At 33.6% G+C, this 12,511-nt stretch overlaps 2 protein-coding genes across 6 annotated transcripts in view; one reads left to right on the top strand and one right to left on the bottom strand.

Annotated features, from left to right (window-relative positions):
- The window catches only part of LOC105149209 (WD repeat-containing protein 47), a 69,585-nt gene that overhangs the window by 12,575 nt on the left and 44,499 nt on the right, over nt 1-12,511 (bottom strand). The window lies entirely within an intron of this gene.
- The window catches only part of klu (zinc finger protein klumpfuss), a 333,538-nt gene that overhangs the window by 317,120 nt on the left and 3,907 nt on the right, over nt 1-12,511 (top strand). The window lies entirely within an intron of this gene.

The following is a 12,511-nucleotide window of genomic DNA, read 5'->3' as shown; positions in this document are numbered from 1 at the left end:
ATGATGAAAAACAATTAATAAAGGGGCCTTGACCTGATTCGTCAACTCCGACTTTTTACTTTTCTCCACTACATCATTAAAAAACGATATGAATATAAATATGCAAGATATTAATTATGAATTTACTTGTCCTAAATATAATACTATTTGTAATCGATAAATCTCTGTCAATAGCTCAGACAAACATTAGCAATATTGATCGCAACGATGATCGAAATTTTCACTTTTCTCTGAGAAACCGGTTGAACCGGATCTATCGTTTTCGATCTCAGACACCTAAATAGATATCCATAGAAAAAGAAAATTTGATGATTAATTTAATTAAACAGATATGAAGCATAAATCTAGGTAATATATAAAATATCATCGATATATTTCGTATAACAAAAATCGGTGAAACCAATCGACCTCTGTATATCTGGGTTACGGCACACTTTTTCGTCGTTGATCGTCGGTGTTCATACAGAAATCGAAGGTGCACATGCGTGTGCGAGCTTAAGGGCACTCGAAATTCCAACGCGTGAATTTCACCGTGTGTTTTAATACGAATTCTTTATGCGAAGTTACGAGTGCTCTGCAACCAGGAAGAGAACGCTCGCACCATCGCACATCTCCTTTTTCAAAAGCATATTACGTATAATTAATGTGTTCAACTTCATATTTAGCGCGTTACATTCAATTAATATGATTAATTGTAGTTATACTCAGCCTTCAGATTTTCTTATCAGATACAAAATGTGAAGTTATATTAAGAAATAATTTCTCTTATATTAATGAGAATAACAACCGAAAAATTTATTCAGCTAAGCGAATGCGGAAGTGAATTAAGCATCACGGATACAAACGGATGCTAAACACGTACAATTCTCGGTAAAGTTATCGAATGACGAAGACTTTTCAAGAAGTGAAATATATTCTTAAGAAGTCGAAGTAGATTAATAAAAAAAAAGTCTAATAAATTTCGAAAGTAAAATGTAAAACGATTCCAGAATTATGGTGACATTTCATAAGAGGTCACTTGCAATTAACGAGTTTTCGCACTTTTTTCGTTTGCAAACAAGATATAATTGCATTCAGCCTCAAACGAGCCTAGTATATTATATACAATATTTCTCGACTAGAGACATTTAAGTCGATTAAATGTAAACTGGTCATTTCTAGATGTAATAACTCAAATGATGATATAGGATCGCTTAAGGAAACCAGGTGAAGCTATAATGCGCGTGTAAATCCTTAGATACTGCAATTCTGATTATTAAGTTGATTATTAATTAATCCGACTATTACCCAGCTACTACAAGAGCGTTTTTATTCTAGGCGAGACTGTAGAGTTCACAATCTGTGAATGTATCATCTTAAATTACGAGCATCAATTTTCTTACGTAGCGGTAATTTCGACTCTCGAGGAAGTATCCGTAACTTTCTACCGTATGTACGAAACACACGCGACGGAGATTATAATTAAATGGTCGATTACAATGTGGCGCAAAACGCTCTTAGCTAATAGTAGACTCGCTCCCGAAGCGAGAGAGGAACTAGAAAATTATATCGTTGGTACTTTCGACATGCAGTTCGTGATCATTTACTGAGAACAAAATCACCTTGCCAATATATTGTAGATTCCTCCTTTTACTTGTCGCGAGCTAATATGTCCTGTCACACCGATTAATTGCGTAATGCGAAGAATACCTCGCTTTCACTAAAGAAACAGTCCAGATTACCGTGCATCGATCATTTCCTGCAATAATTCTAGTAATCAATCCAATTTCTCGAACGATTGTTTTTCGTAATGAAGTGTGCCCGCCGAAACGAGCAGGAAGTCGAGGCATGATGGAGCCTGGCGTACAATAAAAAGCAATCGCCGATCAAGTAGAACAATCTGTTTTTCCATGTTCGATTGTAATTGAGATTTATTGATAACGTCACGATAGGCAATTTATACTGGACGCACATCTCATGTTTAATCAATCTGCAAGCCTATCGATTCGCTGAATCGATCGCTATCTACCGATCTGTCGATTCGTCAACATGGCGTATCTAATTAGCGACGAAACTGGCTAAATGTAACGATTTAATGACCGGCAGCTGGTTAACGACACTTCGTAACTGCAAGATGTATATTAGATTGCAAAGGATCGCCGAGACGCGATCGGTCATGAAAAATAATGGAATATAATCGCGATCGTCAGCGAGGATCTCTCCGTAACTTCGTGAAGCGTGGAATAAAAGATTGAGATTATTCGCGTTGATTACCGATTATTTCGACAGGGCGAATTAACTTTCTTAATAATGAAGTAACGGTTGATTAATTTAGGTACCTATAAGGAATACTTTCTATCCCGGGGTAGTCGAAAATACGGATCATTAAAGAGCCGTAATTTAGAAAAATATATGGACCGGAACGTGTTACCAGTAAAAAAAAAGAACAGGATATCTGTGCAACAACTATATTTTCGATATTTGCAAACATGAATATGAATCAAGTAACATTTGAAAATATAAAAAAGATTTAATTATAGAAAGGTGTAAAAGAAAATTCAAATTCGAATTAAACTATCTCAAGATTAAAAAAATGTTCAAAGTCTATAATTATCTGTGTTCCGCCACTTCTTTTAGTTCATTTCGTGCATATTCATAAAAACAATATGCTGTCGTTCTCGAAGCACATTTTGTATAATAGATGTGTGACACAACATTTGATATTATATGTATTAGACATAAAAAAGCGCCGAAATCAAATCAAAATTAATAAAATATCAATAAAATTAATAAAACGTTTGATCAATTATTTGTAGAAGGAACTTAATACAGTTTTAAAAAATTATATGATAGGTTCCTCTGTGTGACTATTATTAAATTGGAAAAAGATTGGCTGAAAATATAGCACAGCATTTTTAATTGGTTGCAGCAGCCAATTCTTGATTGCGTTAGTCTATCGAAATCCTATACATTGCGGATAGAATAACGCAACCGAAAATTGGCTGTTGTAGCCAATTAAAAATGCTATGCCATACTTTATCATCTAACTTGCTGCAGCAGCCAATATTTTCTTTTAGATGCATAAACTCGAGGCGATATTCTCTGGAACAATAAACATGACTTATTTATTTCCATTCTGTAAGCAAAATTAAATTCCACGGAACACTTTCTTCGGCCGACATTCGTGAATCGCAACAGACGCGAGAAAAAGCGATTATCCCCACGCTGAATCGAAACACCAAGTTCCGGAATTGTATAATTGGGAGTATAGAATGAATGTCGCTAGGTGGTTTCCCCTTGAAACGTGTGTTTTGTAAACTCACAGGCAATTATAATCTTGCAATTGCCGGATGATTTAGCTAATTCAGTAGAACACGACGCGAGAAGCAGCGCGTTTCCGGAAAGAGCGTAAGAAACATGGATTGTGCAACTAGTCGATCGCCCAGACTAGATTAGCAAACTCACTGATCTGTAAATCAGTCTGAAAGTCGTTCTGACATGTGTGCGAAATTGTGCATTAGTCACATAGTTAAATGCATTATATGGGGAGATACGAGCGCGATATTTTGCATGAAAAATTATATCGAGAATGAATGGCTAGTCACTCAGTCACTTAAGATATGACGCAAATAGAGTCGCTAATCATTTCTAAAAGCTTAAATTAATATCATTAAACATGATAGTATTATTATATTTGTATACAAATTATATACAAAAAAAATAGATATAACGATATTATAATATATTGGAAATTAAAAAACACGAACAAATTAAGCAATACAATTAATAAAAGCGTTTAATTAATTATCTGTAGAAGAACTTAACATCGTTAAAAAAATTTTTTTCATGGCGTAACAAGATATTTTCGATTATATATACGAGAATATATAACTAAAAAAATGTATTAAATATTTATTATGTGAGATTTTGATTCGCGATATAAATACGTAATAATAAGACTCTTTTGATGATATAAATCGAATGGCGAAAAAATTATATCGTAAAATAAATCTTTCATATTTCTTAAAAAAAAAAGCTTGCTTATAAGGATTTCAACACACCATATAGCTACCGCGTCGTCTTGCCGCTTTGTCATTCTTGTTCTCCTCGGACCTCTTACAGATTTTGCCGATTCTCTCGAACGTGTTCAACGCGCGTTCCTCTGTATCAACGTCCAGGAGATTCTCCATGGACCTGCGAATCTGTCGGCACACGTTCACGCCCTTAGGGCTGTTCCTCTGCAAGTGGTTGCCGTTCTCGTCGTGATAATCGTCCCACTCGCTCATTTCGCTTCTGACATCCTCTAGAGACCTGGTTCTACCGACAGCACAGGTGCAAGGTGGCATGCTTCTGGTCAGGCCACCTGAACTCTTAGCTCGTCCTCTTGGCCGTTCCATCATCATCATGCCAGGTGGTGGCATCGCCACCGGCGATACTTGAAGTGGCGACATCGCTTGCGGTGGAGGCGGCATAGCGTTTCTATACAACGGGGCCAAGTAGTAGTAATCCCGCGATTTATTTGGATTGGCAGTGATTCTCGGGGCGGGCACGTAATTGTAATCAGGAACGTGCGGAGTTATCCATTGGGCCAAAGTGTCCAAGGGTACAGGTCGATAACAATAAGATGGTGCTCGGTTGTTTCTGTACATCGGCGGCCAAGGTCGGTGCTTCAAGTCAAAACGAGGATCCATACGTGGATCCAACACTCGGATGTCGCCCATTGTAAATTGTGATTTTTGCTGCTCCTTATATAAGATTCCGCAGCCAATTACTTAGGATCGGTTGAGGTATATATCATATTTCTTCATCTAATCTTTTTAGTCAGAAAATATATGCGTTTTATTAAATGTACTCTATAGTTATATATCTCAATATGTATATATGTATATATATATATGTGTGTGTATTCTATATATCTATATCTCTATATACATATTAATTGTTTTTGTAGAACGTTAAAATGTTTTTCAAATGATCATTTTAGTCAAAATAGTTTTATGATTTTCTTGATAAATAAAAATTCTTTTTAGAAATCAGTTGCTGAAATAGTTCTCGCGAAATAAATAATTGTTACGTTCATTTAAAAATTATTAATTGTTGAAAATTTCGGGAAAATTATTAATACATCGATGATAACGTCGTCAAAGATCAATGTCGACGAAAGTGGCGTGTGATCGACTTAGAGAGTTTTGGCACGCTCGGACGAGTAATAGAGAGATTCTGGATTAGAAATGTTTCTCGTTGGAACAACAATAAAGCGAGGATGATCAAGAGAAAAGTTCGATCATGCGCGACGAGAAATTTTGGTTGATTTTCACTATTTTTCGATGTCTTCCAGTAAATTCAAGAAATGCAGTAAGAGTCTCAAGGAAAAAAAAAAAGAAAAAAATCACTGTCAAATTCGACACCTCACTTCACTTTCGGGCGGACTTATTAATCTTCAGTTGCCACTGACAATCAAAGGTTCTGCCGTTCATCATCATACCCTTTTGAATTGTCGCTCTCAGATCTCAATTTCCTCTTCTTCTCGAAGATTTATTGAGAAACACTATGCCCTCGGTTGCACTCGAGAAACACTTAGGACGATCGAAAATGATCTCGCAGATCGCGAACTATCACGGCCCGTGCTCAGCTAGGTACGATGAAGGAGTGCGTAGATTACGTTCTCGCCAAGCCACTATCCGTGTTGAGAAACGACCCACTTCTCGTCCGAACGCGAAAGACTTCGTCTCCCCTACCATCGCGGAACTCATCCCCCTTTCTTTTGCGCGAATCGTGCGAAGCGAGAGTAGTTTGCATTCTATTGGGGAGAAGATTGCTCGGAACTTAAATAACTCGTTGTCAAATAATATTGATTTATGAATTTCGTCAACACTTGTTATCATAGCGTAAAATATAGTCCATTTTTCGACATAGATAATAGAAAGATTGGGAAAGCAGATGAACTTCTAACAATATTTATATAAAGTCTTTATAATAATACATAATTTTGATAAATGTCAGAATTTTAATAAAAATTCGAATAAAAAGAAATCAAAAGAATTTTTTAAAATGTATTATGTATTCTGAATATATACTATATTTCGATTTATTCACTGCAGTACTCCTTTCATAATTTGAGAATATCATTAAAAAATTAATAAAACTTACAAAAAAATATGGTGCATATGTATAATAGAAAATAGCTAATAAGAAAGCAATTGTAGTTGCTAATAAATCAGTTCTATGTAAGTGAAATTAAATTTAATTGATGTAATAATGATATTAAAGTACTAGAATAATTATTAAAATAATTATATTGTAAAGAACAAAGAAGATTGCATGATAGTCCTGCAATATGCGTGTGATCTCATTTAAAAGAACCAGCGAGGGATATCTTCATTAGAAACGTAGCACGGAAAAATCATGCAAAAGAAATAGAATTAAGAAAAGATTGTATAGAAGTAGAGACGTATATTGCAGAAATGTGGGCATTGGCATTTATTAATGAAAAATAAATCCTTTTCTTCAAAAATTTAGAATAAACGAAAAAAATTTCATGTGAAAATTTATAATCTTAATCTTATTTCATTCATTCAAAAATCTCGTAAACAAAATCTTTAAGATCTATCTTCGAGATTTGTGAACCGAGAAAACAGATAATCATATCCATTGGGAGAGTTTGACGATATATCTGACAGATAGAAAAAAAATAGAAGAGCAACTGCAACATTCGTTTTCTATCCTCTCTCGCTTTCACTGCACGATCATCTTTTTCAGCGACAACCACTGAGGCCCATCCGCTCATATTAATCTTGTTTCGAGATAGAAATCGCGTCATTATTCGCAGGAAGTGAGAACGAAGGTGGGCGTTGAGAACTGACGTGTTGGCTCGATCATTTTCATAACGCAAAACGCGCTGCCTTCGCGAATTCAATCGCGAATTGTGTCGCAACAATTCTCAATATGCGTCAAGACGGAATTGAAGGTTGTTACAGAGTTGAGGCAAAGAAAGAGAAGAAAACATGCATAACAACGTGATAGTTTATCCTATTTCTCTACTTTATTCTGTCCTTCGTATCAAGGCGGCTGCGAAAATGGATACGTGTATCCATTTTCAAGAATTTGTTTATATGTATTTGCAATTCAATTACGCTTGAATTTTATTTTTGACATAGAAAGAGAAGACTTCGGGATACATTTTTAATTTTATTTCAGAACAATCACAGAGTTGTTTCATGTATAAAAAAATAAATATTAATATGTATCATTTATATGGACTACTTATAAAATATAACTTACGTGTATATTCTTATGTTTTTTACGAAGATTTCTGGACTTCATATAAAAAAGAACTTTCTACCGTTCTACTTTTTACCGTTTTACAGCTAGATATGAATAACATAAACTTAAATATTATTAATTGTATAGTACAGCTAGTATTCTCGATAGCTTTATTTTTTCTCCAAAATTCCAAAATTTTTTAAATATTCACGCAGAAATTTTGTTTTTATAAAAATATTATATTTTACAATTATTTTTTACAAAGAATAATTATATTCATTTAATTATTGCGTGCGTTGTGCGATAATTTTTTTATTTCGAAGTTTTTTATTCACAAAAAATGCATATGTATGTAGTTAAGAGCATGACGTATTTTAAAAAAGGATAAAAAGAGAAATTATATTTGTTTATTTATAAATAATAAGAGTACAGATGTGCACTACTTATTTCTGAGGCATTGGGACGAGTCACAACTTGTTTAGCCTTGCAGCAGCATCGTATATAGCCCGTTCGTATTGCACTTTCTTACATTGTGATAAATGCCGATAACCAACCAGAAATTATATCGGTATTATCACGCGTGTTTTACAAATTTCCTCGGTCGGCTGATTTTATAAGAGTTCTATGTGCAGCGTTGCATAAATGGATTTATCCCAACGATCGATTCGAGCAATATGTATATTTCGTCGCGATAAATTACTGGATCTGGCATCTCGCGAGAGAAGTCTTGCAGATAAACGGAAGTAAGAATTTATGTGACGATTCATAGCATGATTCTCGGATATGGATGATGATTTTACGGCTTAAAATTAATGTTATTTATACGTAAATGTACCATTTTATTCCAACATTTTTTTTAATTTCATTTATATGATAGTAATTTTAATTTTTATTATACAGTACTCTAATTTGTTAGCATTAAATGGGGAGTGACGAAGAGAAATATATTCTGCAGAACATATCGTTGAAAAAAGTTAAACAATACCTTTTCGGTAGAAAATTACAATGTAACGAGATTCATTTGTCAATATAAGCTTTAGTTTCATCGACATTTATCGACACACGTTTGTAGTGCGTTCCTTGGAGAAAAAAATATATGTATTTTCTTTATCGCGGAGCGCCCTGGCGTATGATCACGCCAGTTTGATTTTCCATCGCTGCTTTCTCCGATACGCTCCGTTAATAATCCACCGCGATATGTGGCAATCCTCTACCATTTTTCTTTCCAACCTCTCTTCCTTTTTCATACGCGGTATCATTGGTTGCTGCGGCTCATATATGCGAAATTTCCTTTCGCCACCGTGTAATTATGCACGCATTCGTAAATCGCCATTCGATTCTCAACCAATTATTATTAACACCATGTTTTGCGCGTCGCATCAATTTCACTACTTATATTGACTTGCGTTCTTTCAGGATAAGCGTAAGTATGTAATACTCTTTGATTATATGCTGAGAACGAAAGTGACCTTTCGCTGTGTTTAAAAGTCATTTGATCAACAAGATCAATTGCAATAGATAAAATCAAGCCTACTTCATACGTATATATATTGATTAAATGGATAGGGCGATAATAAATAATCTAATTCCGATTGATAAATGATGGTGATTTTATATATATATATATACTTGCTTCATTGTTAGGACTTTCTACAGTTATACGTATTTAACATTAAACGTTTCGACTATGTGATACAATGTATTATATAATATTCTCAATTGAGATAATTTTCAACTTAAGTACTTTAATCTGTTTAGATTCAATGTGAACTAAAATTGTAGTTTGGCGAACAACAGCGAGATATAAATGTTACAGATAAAAGCTGGATTTCTCCCAGTGGATACTCGAATCAATTGACACAAAAATCACGGAAAATAGACCGCGAAGCATATAATCGACAGGAGACGTCGATGTTGTTGTCGATGCGTTACCTCCGCAGGACATCTGCGTTTTAGAGAAAGTATCGCGCGACACAAAAAGTAAATTGCCGTGATCCGGTGGCATGAGCACATGCGATTTATCTCAATGTGCAAAAAGAGGATGCAGCCTTTCGGATGTCTTTTTGTCATTGCGTGGATCTTTAAGCAATTATCCTGGTCGGCCGCCGTTTAGAAACGCTCGTTTCAGTGACGTTGGGTCGCGTGGGAGAGTCAATGGTGAACTATCATGCATCGCTGTTAGAATACGATGGCTCACTATGTAGATCGCGAGAAAACGAAATCTGGAGCGGGCGTTTGTTCGGGAGACAGCGGCAGATTATCTCATGACGAAACCGAGGGTGATCTATACAAGCCGTAAAAGAGTTCATCTGATTAGACGAAAGATTACCATCTTGGAAATTAGAACGTAATAGTGAAAGGAAGATGGTCTGGTTAAATGAAAATATATATTTTAATAATAGTATTAAAAACGCATTAGGTGCTATTTCGTGATATTAGAGGGCAATGATATGTTATTAAAAAATAATATGTTAACTATTTAATGTTATTTTTTTATGATAATATACTTGTATATTAAATATCAATTAGAATTTAATCTTTTAATACAAATTGTAAAGTTCGCGATAAAAAAAAACAGAAAAATAAAGGATTATTTTAGTAAACCCTTTTTTAAATTTCAAATAATCTTTTTTTAAATATTCTGTGTAATAATTAAACTATATAACTGTATATAATAAATGGAAATTAATAATATCTTTATTTATAATAAGTATAGTTTTATTCCTTCATACGAATATGCGAAGAGACGAAGTCATTGCTTAAATATTGATGCATCTACCAACATAATGATGCCTTCCGTGTCCAATACGATTTCTTCTTTCTCAAAAGGAAAATGTCATGACTTGCAAGTACGCACTGACAAGAAATGTTGTCGAGGTCAAAGTTATCGCAGAGAGGCATACGTTGACCGAGTTTTCGGTACCGGAATTACCAGCTACCAAATTCCTACTTCAATCCGCAAAATGATTCTGCATTATACAGTCATCAGACGTACGAGAAATTTTATTCTTTCTCACGGTCTACATTTCTTCCTCTTTTCCTTATTCATCAAACTCGATTCACATTTTTACTATCATTGATCTTAGAAAGTTCAATATGAAAAGCAAAATTGTATGATTTTATCGATCTGCGATTCGATGATTACTACAAGCGTGAATGAAAATTGTTGAATTTACGCGTGACAGAGCAACCAGGTTGACCTTTTCATTTTGAAAAGCTATCTATAACTGACAGCTGCAGTTGAGAAACAACTTATTGGTTCTCTAACTTGTTGTACTCTGCGCGAATAAGATTTGCTGAATAAGTGCTCGTACGCGCGCACCTTCTTATTTACTTAATCCGAGAAGTTACATATACCGTGAGAAAAAAAGGAACACGACCAGTTTTCTTGCGTAATACTTGCGTATGTGACCAATCACGACTCCTTTGTTGAGATTCGGAGCGGAGTTCGGAGCGGAAATGAAAAATGTAACGTCAAGTATGACTGGATTGCCGGCATCGTGTACCGTAAAAAAAAAACTAATAACAGGTTGAACAGTACCTGTCACGAAAACGGGCAATGCGATAACCGGCGTAACGAAATGTAAACCGTATATTATCAAGTATATGTGCGTCATGTTGTAATTATCGTACGTCCAGTCTTGATATGTGAACCATGACTTAAACCACTGTTGATGAACTATACCGAAAAAAATATTATCGAAAGTGATACCTCGATGTAGAAGGCGGAAGAATAAAGATTTTACACTATGGTGATAGTTTAAAATTAAAAAATATCATAAAGATAAAGGATAGTGCGAGGATATGTTAATTACTATTACATTACTACATGTAAGTATATAGATTATATAATCACGTCGTTATATCAATCGTTACACAATACTTGCAAATTAATTTTCAAAATTAATTTATATTATATACTTATTTAAAATATGGAAATAATATTCTAATTTATATTAATAAAGGAGATAAAAAACTTTTATTTTATTGGCTAATTAAATTGATGTGTTTCTTTCTAATTAAAATTAACTAATTAACTTTGTATCGCTCAATAATGAATAAATTATTGATCAAAGATAAAATATAATTGAAAATAACATTAAATATAGAAATATTAAGAGAAAGTCATCAGGCATAAATGAAAAATAATACAATTGCTTTAATCTTCTCTCTCTTACATCACTTCAATTCAAAAAATTCAATTCAATTACTGATCTGTTATCAGTATTATGTAAATTACTCTACGGCAAGCATTGTAATGTATCGCGTTTTCACAAATTACAAGCATCACGATTGGGAGAAAAGATCGCGCCAGTTTGCAGCAATCACAAGAAATTTACAAGAAAGTGGATTACTATTAGATGCGCCTGGTTGGGCTTACATCCATCAACATGAAGATCGCGACCCAGATTTTCTCGGCAATAAACTTAGCTATTCGGCTATATTTTGAGTTGTATTTTTAATAAAAAAATATTTGCTTTCCTTTTCATAAATAATACACTGAAAAAAATTTCTGGTTGAAAATGGACAAATCAGAATTTTTTGGTTAAATTTATTAGAATTCTAATTGAGATAACCAGAATTCTGGTTATCTCAATTCTAATTAATACAATATTTCTGGTAAAATTTACTGAAATTCTTATTTTTACCAGAATAATTATATCAATCAAAATTCTAATTATCTCAATTAGAATTCTAGCAGACTTAATAAGAAAATTCTGATTCGTTGATTTTCCATCAGAATTACTATTTAATCAGACCATTTTTCTCAGTATAAGAAAAATTACCGCGCTTATTACGATATGTTTATTATGGTGAACAATTAAAGACTGTTGTATATCGATAACGTAGAGCTCTTCAGTGTGATATTCAAAGAGAAGAGAGGATGACCAAGGATTGTCGAGGTAGAGACTGGTGAAATCGTTTACCATTAATGTATCTTCTGGTACATTCACCAAGCTAAGTTAGGTTTCTGTTAAGTAGGTTTCTGTTTTATCCGCATCAAAGCATGTAGTGTTTGTAAATTATCTGATATATTTTATACATATTAAAAAATTAGTAATTTTAAAAATGTAAAAAAATGGAGCAGCTCCAAATAATTTCGATTACTTAAAAATAATGATATTTAAAAAATATATGTAAACGAAAAAGATCAAAGATTTCAAAATATAATTTTATAAATTTTTCTATTCAAAAATACATGTTTTATAGAATAGTTTACAATAACTAAACAATTTCAAAATATTATCGAATATAATTTTTTGAAAAG

The sequence above is a fragment of the Acromyrmex echinatior genome, chromosome 5, assembly GCF_024713525.1.
Source record: "Acromyrmex echinatior isolate Ae372 chromosome 5, ASM2471352v2, whole genome shotgun sequence".
NCBI classification, from domain to species: Eukaryota; Metazoa; Arthropoda; class Insecta; order Hymenoptera; family Formicidae; genus Acromyrmex; species Acromyrmex echinatior.
The sequence above is the reverse complement of the archived record's forward strand: the minus strand, read 5'-3'. Positions and strand labels throughout refer to the sequence as shown.